General features: G+C 38.6%; 1 protein-coding gene across 2 annotated transcripts in view; it reads left to right on the top strand.

Annotated features, from left to right (window-relative positions):
* The first annotated feature begins 5,077 nt into the window (after positions 1 to 5,077).
* LOC148845896 (FRIGIDA-like protein 3) overlaps positions 5,078 to 17,468 on the top strand; it is a 45,898-nt gene continuing 33,507 nt past the window's right edge. Inside the window, exon 1 of one of the 2 annotated variants that reach the window (XM_088956322.1) lies at positions 5,078 to 5,299. The gene's annotated coding sequence lies outside the window, so the exon portion shown is untranslated. The remainder of the gene's footprint in view (positions 5,300 to 17,468) is intronic. The other variant, XM_088956323.1, reaches the window with a different exon arrangement.

Genomic DNA, 17,468 nt, shown 5'->3' with positions numbered 1-17,468 from the left:
TTTTTTTTGATACATTGTTACTATTATTACCATCATCTAGAATTACCACCTACACGCTTACTAGTATATTTAAACATCAATATATAATATATAAGGTAAACTTCACATTACTCCCTAAACCATATTAGTATTATGGAATGCTTATATCCAACCATCAAGTTCTAGTAAATGGACCACCAAGCCAAACTTTTAAACCAAATATGGGAATAAGACCAGGTGGCCCACTCCCTATATATTTTAATATTATATTTAGAAGCCCTCATTAGGTAGATATAAAACCTATCAAGGGTGAAAGTGCAAATCTAAGAATCAAAGCTTCCATAAATGGTCCAAAAATACCAGTTGCTTCATTTTTCCTAAAGATAATATTGAAGAAAGTTACAGTGTCATTTATCCTAGACAGTTTTGCAAAAACATTATGTCAAACATCAAAGTTCCAAAAGTCAACAATGATTTTTTTAAAGAAAACCTGAATAGGTTTCAAAGGATTCTAGTAAGAATGACTAGGACCCTGAGAATAAATAAAGAAGAAAAATATCTAGGAGTTTCATAATAGAAAAGAGGGTAATAAAAGGCACCTTTAATATGTTTATGGAAAAAACCAAGGTAAATTAGAGGGTTGAAAAAGTAAAACTTTATCAATTAGAGGGAGAATAACCTTGTTAAAAGCAATAACAAGTAATAATCTTGTTCAATACCGAATGAGCACATCTAGGATCTTAAAAGAAGCAATCAATGAAATGGAAAAACCTATAGGAGATTCTTATGGGGCATGAAAAACCATAAAAATATTTTCTCTTACAAATTGGGAAATTGTTTGTAATGATAAAAGAGATGGTGGTTTAAGAATAAAAAGTGTACCAAAGTAAAAAAGGCAAACTTAACAAAATTAGGGTGAAAGATCCTAAATGAGAACAAACTTTTTTTATTATAAGTGGTCTAGAGAAAATACTTGAGGTAAGAAAAGTTTTTAGACCACAAGTACAAAAATCGACCTCTTGGGCTTAGAAAAAGGTTAACCAACAAAATATTAAAAAAAAAGATATAATGTAGGAAATTTGATATGGGAGAAATGTAACTTTTGGTTGGATAATTTGATAGATATAAAGCCGATAAAAGATCTATGGAGTGAAAGAGAATGGACACAAGAAATTGTAAATAAAATTGAAGTAATCTATATCATAGTGGAAGTGAAAGAGGATAGGAGAATGCATGGCAAATGGTCTAATGGAAACATCATAGTAAAATTGACATACAATTGTGTAAGAAGAGAAGGGAGGCAATAGATTCAAATACTAATAAGTTCATTAGAAAATCTAAGAAAATTACATGTCAAGAGAAAATAAAAAATTTCCTCTAACTTTTGCTCTTAAGGTTGCATTTGGAATCGGTGTAAATCAAGAACGATGTAAGAATTTATATCAGTTCGCTTTTGTCGGCATTTGGAAGGAGTGTGTAATCATAATCGACATAAAACTCCACTTTAATTCAATTTTGCGTGCATTTGGATGGAGTGGAGTTTTATGTCATGAATCGGTGTAAAATCTCATTAAACATAAAGTTTTACATCGATTATCGATGTAAATACTACATCGATAAAATCAATGTAAAACATTTCTCTGATCACATCACACTTTTCAAAATTGCAACGATCAAGAACTCACGGTTCAGTGTAAAATGTCTAGTATACTTTTACACCGATGACATTTTACATCGATTTCAGACGCAACCTAAATAAATTATCATTGAGGAAACACTTAGTAACCAAAGGTTTGGGCATAAACATAAATTGTCCATTTTGTGGGGAGGTAAAAGATTGAGACCATATAATGGGGAAATGTTAAATGGCTAGACAAGTGTGGAACATTATGGACCAACACATATTAGAAAAAGTAATAATTGATGGTTAAAATCTAGATGATTGGTGGAACCGAATGATGGATGAAAACATTGAAAGTTTAGTACCATGATTTTGGGAGAAATTTGCATACACTTTTTGAAACTTATGGAAAAATAGAAATAAAAAAATATTCCAAAACAAAAGTAATACACCCATGGTAATTGTCAATAAAATACGAGTTTATCAATGCAAAATTGATTGTTGAATCATAAAATGGGAATCAATCTCAAAGCACATACCTAAACTAGATCAATGAGAATCGCCTTCCTGAGATGTTTTAAAAATAAATATTGATGCTTCTTCCAAGGAAAGTGGGATATGTGTATTTGGGTGCATTCTAAGAAATTTCAAAAGAGAAGTTCTACATGCCAAAATCGGTCCTATCAGATTTACAACAATAACTGTAGTAGAGATGTGGGCTGCCCTAGAAGCTCAAAAACTAGCCACTTAAATCCCAGCCTTGCATATCATAATTGAAGGAGACTCCCTCATTACAATTAAAGCACTTAAAGGTGAATTTCAACCTCCATTGTGGTGTTCTCCTCTTATCTAAGTGATGTACTAGGGTTTCAATCCAATAATCTTTCTATCAAATGGTCTTTTGAAAGTACTGAATTGATAATGACCATGATCTCATCCATTCAATTAATGCATGTTTTTTTTTTTTAAATCAAATTAGGTAAATAGTTTACAAAAAAAAGCATAAAATCTATCCTAAAACATCTAAATGATGTATTGATATAATTTTGGAATATATTATATTATGGTTTACATCACTTGGATGGATGATATGACTCCACTACTCTAGGAGAGTTGCTTTAGTGGCCTAGATTTTTAGGTTGATTTGGTACAATTTTTGGAAGGCTTTGATTTGTTGTAATCTTGGTATACTACTTGGCTGGTTAAAATTGTCTTACCTTGTTGGTCCCAAGCCTGGATAATGGAAGATGTTTGCGTCATGTTGATATTTAGCATTAAAACTTTTGCCAAACTGTCAGTCATGAATCCTAATTTGTCCTTTCATGCTCATGTTGGAGTGTTCCTTAGAAGTGACATGCTACACTTAAACTCAAGTTTAAAGTAAAGTATGGCATTGGACATAATATAATGACTTTATGTAACCAACTCCATATAGTTGGGGCATCTCTTAGATGATGATGCCAAGATTAATTCATCAATATTAAGAAACCACTTTGATGGTCTGAATCTTTGGATTGGTTTGGTTTATCTTTTGGATGTGTTGGATATTAGATGGAATCTTGTTACATCATTTAGATGAAAATTTGATACACCATTTGGATGGTTGTTATTCATCATTGCATATATACATGTTTTATATAGTTAGGAAAAAAGGATACATGCATATACTAGTGTTTTAAAAGCAAATAAGGAGAATGAACTGCTAACCCTTTTTTGTTGAATGCTTGACTAACGAACCTTCTCAATGTATAATAATAGGTTGATGTGGACAAGAAATAAATGAATTTTTGAATAATCGACCATAGAAATATTAAAAGATCATGAAAAGTCGATACTCATTGTTTAATTTATTTTACCATATTTTGATAGTTCGTAAAGGGTCTTGATTCTAAGTACTTTATTATATTTCTGACCCTGAAACTTAATACTATTGTATAATATGGCGCTATATGTATTGATACTTTAAACCTTGGTTATAATTAGACATTCACAAAATTTTTGATTCCCATCTTTTAATATTTGACTAAATTGATTATCAAAATAGTAAACAGATGAGCCAATGAACTTTCCCAAAATTCCCATTTTAAGTTGGTCATGGGGCTCACAACAATGGCAGGCAAGAAGTGCTGCAATTTTCATGTTAGTTTTTAGTTCCAACTGACTCAAGAATTTGGAATGAGAGCATCCATCAACCTTTCATCTACACTCGGTCCACCATTGGGTCAGGAAGCATCTCTGGGGGCATTTTGGTCATTACACCTATAGCCATTGATTACCAAAATGCCCTCAAGATGCTATGCTGCTGAACAGCATTATCAACAGAATCCGTGTGCTGCCAATCAAGAATCTTTATCAACAAAATCCGTACTCATTGAAACAGCATTATCAAGTTCACCACAATAATTGGGGGCCCCACCATATATACCAGCCATATGCATTCGTCCAAATTGTCTACAGATGCTTTGGTACATCGGCTGCCTTTTCTTCTTCTTCTTTTTTTTTCCTTTCCAAATTCCAATAGAATGTAAGTTAAGACTGTGTATGATAAAGAGGAGGGGTCTGGAGCCCATGCTGTTGCATGTCCATGTTTCAGGAATCAGGGCCCACCATTAATGGATTTGTGCCCGGGCTTGGCCTGGTTTCAGCCCAATAGACCTTGTCCAATTCTGGCCCACTGCAATTTGGGTTGATTTCTAGCCCAGCCTCCTCTGGCCTGAAATTCACACTGAACTGTGATTTGTAAATCTCAAACTTAATTTTGATAAAAGTTGAGAGAAAAGATGGAAAGGATTTGATCTTTTACAAATTATAAGTGCATGTTGGATCAGCCCAAGCGTCCTCCAGCTTGGCCAGTATCTATCTGAAACCAGACCAAGCATAGCTTAGTTCTATCTAATGGTATAAATGAATCAAATTCAAATAAAAGCAAGCAGTATCTAAATTAAATCCGATTAGAAAATTTGATATCCGAATTCGATTCGATATCTGATAGTTTGAATTTGAATTTAACTGTTTAATTATTTTAGGTAATTAATAAATATATAAAATAAATATTTTATTTATATAAAATATATAAATTGGTAATATAATATATATAATAATTAAATTATCGATCAAATTCGGATATTTATCAAATTAAATAAGGTCATATCCGAATTCAATTCAATTACTTAAACGATATCAATAGAATATCTGAATTTAACTCATTATGATATTCGAATTATTCCAATTCGATTCTATTATCTTAAATCTCAAATTCGAGATTAGATTTTCGGACACCCCTAGGTTCATTGGCCTGGCCCTTTGAGCCTGGGTTAGCTAGTCAGGGCCGGTTCGGGCCATACTCAGGAACTATAGAGCCAGCCCTTTTAAACCAAAAAAAAAAAAAAAAAACCCAGAGCCAGCCCACTTCAGGGATTTGTTGAATTTTCTCAGCCCAAGTCCAAATCCAGGTCCAAGTCGGTGCGTAGGTTAAGCTTTTTCGTACCCCCAGCATATAATAGCCACATCCATGGGAGGACTCCTCTATGACGAGTGGCGAGAGAGAGAGGAGAGAGAACGCTTTACCTTTGCTCGATGTAAAAGACCAGGAAGCCCAAGTCTTATTCCGTTTTATGATGTTTCTGTCGGTTTCTTCACTGTCACTCTCTCGTCGCCATTGCCTTTTCTTCCTTCACCTCAACCAGATTCCTTAAAACTGTAAGTTTCTATTCCATTTTGATTCTCTATTTATAATTATCTCTCCCATTTCTCTTCATTTCTCTGTTTAGTCATCTGGGTATCTATTAACTTCGGGGCTCTGTGTTAAATCCGAGCTTTAATTCGAAGTCTAGGGCTTTGAAATGGAGGTTTCTGAAGCGAAAATGATGATAATAAATCTAAAATTCGGGTTCTGAGACTTATTTAACTTTCTTTTTGGGTTTGGTGTTGCTGAAATAGTAGATTGATCATGGGTTTCTTGAGTAGCATTGTTGGGTTGTTTGGATTTGGTTGTGCACCATATTAATTGGAGAGGTTGTTCATTTAGTTGGTTGCTGTTGGAGGAAAGGAGGCATATTGATGAAGGAAAATGTCAGTAAAGCATAAGAAGGAATTGGTTGATTTCTATGAAGGTTGAAAACTTAATGATTTATTTACGATTTTTTCAGCTTTTAGCACAAGGCGGGGTTAGGGGGGGGTATGCTTGGTTAGTTTGAGTTCCTAGGTCATTAGGATTTGTAGGTTTGAGAGGTAATGAGAATTGTTTTGTCTGCTCCATGGTTTTACCTTAGGGGGGCCTTTAGTTAACTGAAACTTCTCCGAGATGGACCTCATAATTAGGTATTAGCGGGTTTTCACTTCTTCTGAACCGGAGACTTTCGTTTTTCATCTAGCAAGTTTCAGGTTTTGTGTTTTTGGGCCTGGTTTTCTCTTTTCCTGATTTGAGTTGCTGAGTTCTAACTGTTAAATGTGAATGAACCTGAGTTATTTGAGTAGTATCTTAAGGCATAGGTTTTCTGTTCACCTCATTTCGTAATGGTTTTTGGACTTTGTCTGGTTGGGAGCTCTGATTTACTGTAAAGATGACGACTGTCTAATGCATGAGAAGAAGAAGAAGGAGAGGGGGGATGCTGGATCTATAAATGGTCTTAACTTTTTTATTTTTTGAAGATAAATAAAAGAAATTTTATTGCTAAAAGGAAAAACATTACAACACCCCCTCCGGATTACAGCAATGAAAGCCACAAAACAAAAAGAAGCACCATTTCATAAACAATACACATCTCAGTACACCTATTAAGAATTCAGAGTAGACCAAAATTCAGCTCCAAAGTCTTTTTTCCACAGTCCTTGAAACTCTGGAAGCAGTAGCACCCAGCCAATAACTGTTGAACTAATAACAGCTACCAACTCTTCCATTCTTTTTTCTTTCCCCTCAAAGCTCCTTCTGTTTCTTTTCTTCCATATTTCCCAGCAAACAGCAAAAAGGGATACATGTCTACAGGATCTTGATTTTAATTCCACCTTGAATTCTTGGCCATCTGCTGAAAATCTCAGACGCCAAAGGACTCTTTACCACCTTGAATAACTTGAAAAAATAGGACCAAATTGGGTATGAAAAGTTACAGTGGAGCAAAATATGAGACACATCTTCCTCAGCAGCACAACATAACACACATCTACTTGGAAACTGCAGCCCTCTGAGTTTCGAGATATCCTGTGTTAGAATGCATCCTCTTACAATCAACCAAGCAAAAAGCTTCAGCCCTTGGTGGTACAGGCTTCCCCCAAACACCTCTAACTGGATCGGCCACCACCTGATTTCTGACCAGTGCTGAGTACAAGGACTTGACAGAAAACTTCCCATCCTTACTCTCTTTCCATAATCTAACATCTGTGACTGAGGGGTTGATCTCTAATGCCTGAAGTTTTGCAAGCAACTCCACACACTCCTCCATTTCCCAATTGAAAATAGGTCTTCTAAAATTTGGCCTCCAAACCACAGCACCATTAACTACTTCGTTGCAATCTGAAACCAGCACTTCTTTCTTACTCAGATTATATAACCTTGGACATAAATCAGCAAATTTCCCCACCCTGATCAATCATCTTCCCAAAACCTTATACTTGACCCACAGCCCACTTGCCATGTATAGAAAGGAAACATCAAAGAGTTAAAACTTATAATACCTTTCTGTACACAGACTCCATATGCTCGTCTCATCTCCTTTGAGTCCCACCCCAAATTCATCACCCTTTACTTGCAAGCCACCACTGTCCTCCAAAGAGCCTCCCTTTCTCTTCCAAACCTCCACACCCACTTCCCCGATAATGCTTTGTTAAAGACACCAACCCTTTTCACCCCTAAACCCCTGTCTCTTTTGGATCTACACACCATCTCCCACTTGACCAGATGTAACTTCTTTCTCTCAGCCCTAGCATTCCACAGAAATTCTCTCTCCAACCTTTCAATCTCCCCCACCACAGCAGCAGGAGCTTTTAGTAAAGATAAATAATAAACCTGCAAATTTGAAAGAACACTTTTATCAATGTTAATTTCCTTGCAAATGATAGATATTTCCCTTTCCACCCAGCAAGCTTCTTGTCAATTCTGTCCAAAACAGGTTGCCATGTAGAAACTGAAATAGCTCTAGCACCAATTGGAAGTTCAAGATAGGAAAAAGGAAACTCCCCAATCAAACACCCCATGGCCTTAGCACACTCTTCAATCACTGATTGCTGAATATCACCTACCCCTATCATTATGCTCTTACTTAAATTAATCTTAAGACCTGAAAGCAACTGAAAGCTGTTAAGAATACTTCTTAGATACATAGCTTGCTCAGCTGATGCCCCCAAGAAAATTAAGGTATCATCAGCATATTGCAAATGAGATATCACCAGCCCTTCCTTCCCAACCCTGAACCCTGAAATCAGCCCTAACTCCCTCCCTTTGTCAATGAGCTTGCTCATCACTTCCACTACCAACACAAACAGCAAAGGGAAAAGAGGTTCCCCTTGCCTTAGTCCTCTAGAAGATCCCCTTGCCTTAACTTTTGACGCATACACAATGACATGCAGTCTATTCATTCTTTTTGTTTTAATACAATACTTTACTCAAAAACAATGGCATACTGTCCATTCATTCTCCTCAGATACAAAAACAATGTCTTGCCAACCGTTGCAAAAGTTTCTGAAGTTAAGATCCTCAAGTTCTGGAAAGATAGAATACTAAAAGGTCTTTTTAATCAGTGAATACTTAACGTTTAGCATATTCTTTATTTTCCCAATCACCGTTAAAGTAGCTTTTGCCCTCAGACGTCATGTCACTTTGCTCTTTCCAACTTCTATGTATACAACAAATCCATAAGTAGGGTTAAATTCCATATTATGTGGTTCTGTCTAGGAAATCCTTTTATGGTCATGCATGAATATATATTTCCCTTGGGATGACCTATTATCCAGACAAACTAATGAAGTGCAGGTCCAACCATATATCCATGGAGAAGGGACAAGGAGTAAGAGATTTGAAACCTTATTGTATTCAGAAAAAAAGGGACATACTTTCGGGTGTCTTGTTTTCTTGTGACCTAAATAAGTAACAGATATGAAGGAAAGTTTTATGATTAAACCATAAAATTCCTATTTGGGTGTGCTTCCCCAGTTCTCATGTCAACCTTATCATGATATCTTTGTTTTCTGCAGTCAGTTACTGATTCATCTGTTTCACAATCATTTATTTGGTCTTCTGAATGACGATTCCACATGACTTCATTTTCTACAACTTCATAGCTGTCTTGGAATGGTGCACCTGTTGCTACAACCAAGGTTCAAAGTATTGATATGATATGCCCTGTATTGGGTGTATCATATTGTATGATCATATCTTTTGACTCTGGATATGCCTATTTAAAGGGAGTTTGAGAAATGCTTCTCTTTTTTAATAAACAAAGTATATAAAATATTATAGTTTTATAAGATTTTGAAAAAAAACTAAAAAATGTGAAGGCGGAAGGTTCAAAGTATCAATACACCCCTTCCATTGTATCGGGGTGTATCGATACTTTGAACCTTTTTTTTTGATAGGTAAAGAAAATATTCATTAATTAATTAAATAAAAAAGTATACAAACAGGCATCCCAAAGGGAGGTGCAAGTTGCGGCCTCAAGTATATCAGCTTACAATTGAGCCCAAAAAATAGATTCCCTAAATACCCCTTACTTAGCTAGAAAATCTGCTAACCCATTAGCCAACCTCCTTTTCCAAAGAATCTTTACTGTCATATTAGAGGTTAATCATTTTAATTTTTTTCTTCACAGCTTCCCTGTAGGTCTAAATAATAGAGTCTGGATCTGTCAGCCACCCAACTACCAGTTCAGAATCCCCCTCAATTATTAATCTGTCCGCATTTAATTGTCTTACAAGCTGCACCCCCTGCAGCACTGCTTGGAATTCAGCAAAAGAGTCTCCCAGACCAACTGGGCCTGAAAAAATAGCTGTAGGTTTTCAAGACTGCTATTCAGTCTTGATCACTAAGAGATTTTAGGTTCAATGAGAAGAGAAAGTGAAGAAGATGTAGAAGAAAGAGTGATGGAAGAGCAATAGAACACAGATTTTGAGGAGAAGAACAGAATGTCAATCATTCTGCCGCCGCCACTTTAAAACTGAAACTAGAAATAACTGTGACTAGATAACAACCAATATAAAACTGAAACTAGAAATAACAAAACAACAAAATAACCACAGCTGTGACTAGTCAAATTCTACCCTACGGACAGAGTGGTACCACAGCTGTGGGGCCCACATCAATGTTCTCTACACTCCCTCTCAAGTTGGGAGTATATGTTCATCATTTCCAACTTGGATAGATCCGCCTCTAGCTTCTTTCTTGATACGGCTTTAGTAAGAATGTCGGCTAGTTGCATACTGGATGTGATGTAAGGGAGGCATACTTCTTGAGATGAGACCCTCTCTCGCACAAAATGGCGGTCAACTTCAATGTGTTTGGTTCTGTCATGCTGTACTGGATTATGTGCTATATTAATGGCGGCTTGATTATCACAGTACAACATCAGGGGTTTCTCATACTCAATACCCAACTCCTCAAGTAGAGATCTTAGCCATAGGATTTCAGCCACTCCATTGGCCATGGACCTGTATTCCTTCAGCATTTGACCGGGAGACCACACTTTGTTTCTTACTTCTCCAGGAGACAAGGTTTCCTCCCACAAGGGCACAATATCCCGAGGTAGACCTTCTGTCATCAACACTCCCAGCCCAATCTGCATCAGTATAAACCTCCACCTTCATGTGATTATTGTTCTTGAAAAGTATACCCCTACCTGGGCATCTCTTCAAGTAGGCTAAGATTCTTTCTGCCGCAAGAAGATGTGTGGTTCTAGGAGAATGCATGTACTGGCTGACAACACTGACAGCATAAGTAATATCTGGCCGAGTGAGGTAGAGATATATGAGCTTTCCTACCAGTTGCTGGAACATAACTTTGTCTTCAAGAAGCTCCCCACTCTCGGCACTAATCCTGTGATTCTGTTCAATTGGTGTATCTGCAGGCTTGACACCTAACTTTCCAGTTTCTGCCAACAGGTCTAGGACATATTTCCTCTGAGATATAAAGATCCCCTGTTTGGATCTAGCAACCTCAATACCCAAAAAATACCGGACTACACCAAGGTTCTTCACCTCAAATTCTTGGTGAAGAAGCTGTTTAAGAGACTCAATCTCATGGCTATCATTCCCTGTGACCATAATATCATCAACATATACTGCCAACAGTGTCAAAGAGGACTCCACCCTCTTGATGAATAGGGTATGATCTGACTGGGCCTGTACATATCCAAACTTCACAAGTGCTAGTCTGAATCTATCGAACCAAGCCCTAGGTGACTGTTTCAAACCATACAAAGCCTTGTTGAGCCGGCAGACCTTCTTACCTACTTCTGCATCATAGAAGCCAGGAGGCAAACGCATGTAAACTTCTTCCTGCAGATCTCCATTCAGAAAGGCATTTTTCACGTCCATTTGGTATAAAGGCCAAGTGTGACTTGCTGCAAGGGACAAGAGAACTCGAATAGTAGTCATCTTGGCTACCGGTGCAAATGTCTCCAAGTAATCTATGCCATAAGTCTGTGTAAACCCTTTTGCAACTAACCGAGCTTTATACCTCTCAATAGATCCATCTGTATTATGCTTCACTGTAAATACCCATCTGCACCCAACTGATTTCTTTCCTTTTGGCAAATCAACTACCTCCCAGGTGTTGTTCTTCAACAGAGCATCCATCTCAATTTGCATTGCATCTTTCCATTCAGGGACGGATAGGGCTTCTTGCACTGTTCTTGGAATAGGGACATTGGAAATGGAGCTAAGGTAGGACTGTAGGTAGGAGATAGGCGATCATAGGATAAAAAATGGGAAATACAGTGGGCTGTGGATGTGGTACAATGTCGTTTCCCTTTACGGACTGCAATTGGAAGGTCAAGATCATTTGTAGGGGAAGTCTCTGTGGGCTCTGGGATTGAAGTATCTGGACCTGGAGTTGCAGATGAGATTGGAGCTGGTCTGGACTGTTGATGATCAGGATCAACCTGCCTGCACCGCCTGTGATAAACCCTCAACTCCTGATCCCTCTGACCACCCTCACCATTGTAGCTTTCCCTCAACTCCTGATCCCTTTGACCACCCTCACCATTGCAGTTCTCATCACCCAATGGAATAGGTAAAGGAACTGCCCCACTCTCACTGCTCTCCCCCTGAAGACAAGAACTCAAACCCCCACTCTCACTACTCTCCCCCTGAGGGGCAACCCGAGGATAATAGGGTGTCCCCTCAAAGAAAGTGACATCCATGGAGACAAACTTCCTCCCGGAGACAGGATCATAACAGCAATAACCCTTTTGAGTTTGTGCATAACCAAGGAAGATGCATTTGGAGGCTTTGGGTTCGAACTTGGAGGGATGGGGTCCGAGAAGCTGAACAAAGCAAGTGCAACCGAATGTCTTAAGGGGAATAGAAAACAAGTCCTCACGTGGGTGTAGAAGCGAAAAAGGAGATTGCATATCAAGGACCCTGGAAGGGACCCGATTAATAAGGTATACCGCCATGAGGATAGCGTCCCCCCAGAAGCGAATAGGGACATTAGAAGTAAACATGAGGCTTCTAGCCACTTCCAAAATGTGCCTATTCTTCCTCTCGGCAACTCCATTCTGCTGAGGTGTATGAGGGCAAGAGCTCTGGTGGATAACCCCATGATGAAGAAGATAAGATGTCAATGATTTAGCAAAGTATTCCTTTGCTTTATCAGATCGAAGAACTTTGATCTTGGCATCAAACTGGGTTAGGATCATTTGGTGAAAATTTTGGGTCAGGGAAGGTACCTCATCTCGTGAACGCATGAGATAAATCCAAGAAAAGCGGGTATGGTCATCAACAAATAACAAAAAATATCAGTACCCACCCATGGAAGGGATATGATAAGGCCCCCAAACGTCAGTATGCACAATATCAAAAAAATTATCACTCATTTTATTACTCAATAAATAAGGCTTTCTATAATGCTTAGCAAACTCACAACTTTCACACTGTAGCTGAGACAACTCAATAGACTCAAATAAAGTAGGAAACAAACTCTGTAAAGATCGAAAAGACAAATGACCTAATCGGTTATGCCAAAGCATAACCGGACTCACACTCTTAGAAACAAAAGACAACTTCTCTACTGACTCTCCCTGACGAAACCGCTCCCCGAGCAGATAGATCCCATTCGTCTCACGGCCAGTCCCAATCACCTTCTGCGTCTCCAAGTCCTGAAAAACACATTGGTCAGGGAAGAAGGTTACTGAGCAGTTCATATGCTTGGTAATACTACTGACTGAAAGAAGGTTAGTATCAAGCTTAGGAACATGCAAAACAGATGATAGGGAGATAGTATCTGAAAGCTTGATGTCACCCTTCCTAGAAATAGGAACCAAGGAGCCATCAGCAATAGATACCTTATCCCTACCAGAAGACAAATGGTAAGTAGTAAACAGTGAAGACAAGCTAGTCATGTGATCAGATGCACCTGAGTCTATTACCCAACAAGGTTCAGTAGTACCTGGAGCTGAGGCATGATAGGCTGAAGCTCGAGTACCTGAATGGGCGAAGGCAGATGTGACAGGGGCTGATGGAGGCTGCGATGGCTGAGCTGAGTTTCCAACCTCCTTTTCTAGCTGTATTAGGGCAGCCCGAACTGCAGCTAAGGTCTCCAAAGATGTTTTTTTTGTGCCAGATGAGGATGCTGAATCAGTGTTCATGGCTACATGAGCAGTGCCCTTCTTGTTTCTTAACTTCGCGGGAACCAAGTGGGGATGCAGTTTCCAACATGTCTCTTTTGTATGTTTGGGTTTCTTACAATGTTCACATACTACATCCTTCTTGTCTTCCTTCCTCCTGTCCTTCTCTGAATCACCCCCTGATTTGGGTGTAGCCGCTACAAAGGCTGATATGGGTTGCATCATAACCTTCATTCTGGTTTCTTCATTATGTACAAATGAGTAAGCCTGAGAGAGAGTCACATTGTCTCTAGTCAAAATCTGTTGCCTCACAATATCATATTCTGAGTTCAGTCCCGCCAGGAACTCAAACACTCTGTTTGTCTCGATGTGCTTTCTATGGGTCTGAGCATCTTTGGGACTCTCCCACTCAAGAGTCTCTAAGTGATCAATCTCATGCCACAGGGACTTCAAGGTAGAGAAGTAGACCGATACCGGTTTCTCTCCTTGTTTAAGGGTGTTCACTTCACATTTCAATTCATATGCTCTTGCAACATTAAGGGGTTGGGAGTAAGTTTCTTTCATAACATCCCATATCTCCTTAGCTGTTTTTGCTCACAAATAATTCCGGCTAATATGAGGCTGCATAGAATTACACAGCTATGTCATAACCAAGTAGTTTTTTTGCATCCACTTGGTATATGTCGGGTCTCCCTTGGAAGGTTCTTTCATATCTCCCAGGAGGTACCCTAATTTACCTCTTCCACCAATAGCCATCATGGCTGATTGGGCCCATTCCAAATAGTTTGATCCATCAAACTTTACGGTCGTAATCTGATCACCCATCTCAGAAATACCACCATAACTGATGTTCCCAAGACTGCCTTCTGCCTGAATTTTAGACTCCATTTCTGTCAAGTCTCAAAACAATACTTGAATCACCAATCACAATCAAAACAGTATAGGCCTGATCTGTATTCTCAGTGTATGTTCACAAAACCGAAGTAATTCTGATATGAAACCAACTAGCCAACACAGCAGTAGCTGTCTGTAGATCTCTAACCCCCTTAGAACTCTGAGAATAGCTTTAAAACAAAACTGATTTGCTAGGGAAAGTTAGGGTTTTAATCAGTCCTGAAAGGAAGCAATTCAGTCGCACAATCCAAACTATATAGATTAGTTTTCAGTAGGGTTTTAATCAGTCCTGAGAGGAAGCAATTCAGTCGCACAGTCCAAACTGTATAGATGAGCTTGCAGTAGGGTTAATAAGAAACCCTAGAATCTGATCGGATCTACCAATCAACTTAAGAGTTGCTCTAGGTAGATCACAGAGTTCAGTCAACCACTAGAGCTTGCCGCAAATCACTTTCAAACCCTAGAGTAGAAAGAAACACAGTTCGGTCCAGGGTTTGATGTAAAACCCTAGGAAATCGAAGAGAGAAAGAGCTAGAATGGTTCGGCCTTCCCCTCCAGATAGGTCCAACCTATCTTCTCTGAAAGAACTTCTATTAAAAAGTAACAACTTACAAGGAAAAAATAGTTCGCTGCCTTCTAGGGTTACCTGAACCCTAGTCTTCTCTGATCCTTCCTGACCACCAACACTCTGCAACCCTAGCAAGTTTCTAACAGCTGCCAGTACCTCTGGCGATCTCCAAGAATCGGTCTGTGAACTCCTCCTTTTCAGCTTTCAGTCCTAGGAGATTCTCATGTGGTCAGCTGGTATTAGACTCACATGAAAAACCCTAACTTGGCTCTGATACCATGTAGGTTTTCAAGACTGCTATTCAGTCTTGATCACTAAGAGATTTTAGGTTCAATGAGAAGAGAAATTGAAGAAGATGTAGAAGAAAGAGTGATGGAAGAGCAATAGAACACAGGTTTTGAGGAGAAGAACAGAATGTCAATCATTCTGCCGCCGCCACTTTAAGTTAATATATATAGGTTATGCTAGTTACATGAAAGGACATATCTGCCCTTGGTATTTACATCATAACTGTGACTAGATAACAACCAATATAAAACTGAAACTAGAAATAACAAAACAACAAAATAACCACAACTGTGACTAGATACATTCTACCCTACGGACAGAGTGGTACCACAGCTGTGGGGCCCACATCAATGTTCTCTACAATAGCAATTATATGCCTACCTTCATCCCTTGGCACACCCCCTACACCTGAAGGCCCTGACTTGCCAAGACTACCACCATGAAAGTTTAGTTTTAGGAACTCTTCTTCAGTGGGAACCCATGCTGGATTAGTCTTGGCTATAGCATCTGAACAATTTACCACAGCTCTCCAATTCTGACAACTATCATTGAAGGAGAAAAGGGGAATCTGCTTTAAAATTTTAACCTAATGTACAGCCCTAGTTTTGAGACAATCCCACAGAACCACCAAATTTCTTTCTTTATCATTGAAAGTTCTAGCATTCCTTTCTCCTTTTTTCTGAAGAGTAATACAAGAAATTTTATTATAAAGAAAAAAAGTTACAAAGTAAAAGGTGACAAGAAGGCACCTTGATAATACAAAACAATTAAAGACCAATGAAACAAACTAGTGACTGATATAAATCTGAAATTCAGGCACATTCCAAAAGATCTCCCTGAAATCTGATCGGCTAATCTGTTCAAACTCTAGGAGTACCAGATCCCAATGTGAGACAAAATGCCTGACTAAAGCCACCAGCGCCTCAGTAGTTTTGAAACAACACCCCCTCAAAGACCTTTGAGTGGTCTTTCCTGTGCTCCTCCTCTCCTCCCTTCTCCCCTTCCGTTCCGGTGTCGAAAAGTCTTCCCAAAATAAAACCTTATTTCCAGTACAAGCAATTATACCCAGTAAGGCTTAAAAACTGAGGAAGAATGCCATGTATGGCTTTCCATGACGAAGACAAAGTTGTCTGCTAAGATAGATCAGCATCACAATTTTATAGATACTAGTCACCAGGATGATGGGTCTAAAATCTTTTTGGTTGAGAAGCTTCCAATTTCTTAGGTATTAAGATAACAAAGTAGCATTGATCCCCAGGTTAATTAATAAAGTGCACATTCACAAACTCCTCAAAAACTGCCTAGAGATTGGATTTAATGATCTCCCAACAATCTTGAATAAAAGGCCATCGTGAACCCATCCAGGCCTGGCGCTTTTGACTATCCATAGAAAGCACAGCCCTTTGAATTTCTTCCAAATGAAAATCCCTTTCTAGCACGTTAGCCATTTCTCCTTCCAACCTCGGCCATTCTAATCCCTCCACCCTAACGCTCCTGCCTTCCTGCCTTCTAAAAACTGCCTTGAAATGATCCACAAAATACTTAGCAATCCTCTCTTGATACTTTGAACCTTGGCTACAACTATTTACTTTTTTTCAGTCCACATGGGAAAAGAAAAAGAAAATAAGTGGAACCCAAGATAAGAAATTTAATTGGGTCATACGAAAAATCTCTTGGTTTTCTTTTTTTTATCTTTTGCTCAGTAATCTTTTGGTTTTCCTTTTTCTCTTTCTTCCTCTTCTGATAGAGATTTGCATTTAATTCTTTTTTTTTTGATAAATGAGTAAGCCATTTATTAATCCAGTAAATAAGAGTTACAGGCAATCCAAGGAGAGGCACGAGATGCAACCTTTCCTTTAAGATTGATCATAACATTACAAAATCAGATGAACATAATTACCAGGTAGCCCAAAATAAAGAATCCCGAGAGACCCCCTGTATAGCAAGTGAATCAGCCATCGAGTTTGCTGATCTGCCTACCCACTGGACTCTAATTGTCATATTTCTTGTTAGCCATTTGACTTTTTAAGGAGATCTCTATAGTCCCAAATCACAGAGTCCAGATTCAGCAACCATCTCACCACCATCTGAGGGTCCCCTTCAATAAGCAAATGCTCTATCCCTAGCTGGTTTGCAAGCTGGATTCCTTGTACAGAAGCAAGCAATTCAGCCCTTATGGAATCTCCCAGACCCATGGGACGTGAATATAAGGATATGATAATGCTATCTTTATTTCTCAGAACTCCTATACCCAAAGGTCTAGGGTTACCTCTGCTACTCCCATCAAAATTCAGCTTAAAACACTCCTCTCTAGGTGGCATCCATTGTTCCAAAAGCCTATTCTTCC

This window comes from Nelumbo lutea, chromosome 7 (genome assembly GCF_056320005.1).
Source record: "Nelumbo lutea isolate HS-2025 chromosome 7, American lotus-T2T, whole genome shotgun sequence".
NCBI classification, from domain to species: Eukaryota; Viridiplantae; Streptophyta; class Magnoliopsida; order Proteales; family Nelumbonaceae; genus Nelumbo; species Nelumbo lutea.
This window is presented reverse-complemented; position numbering and strand designations above follow the sequence as displayed.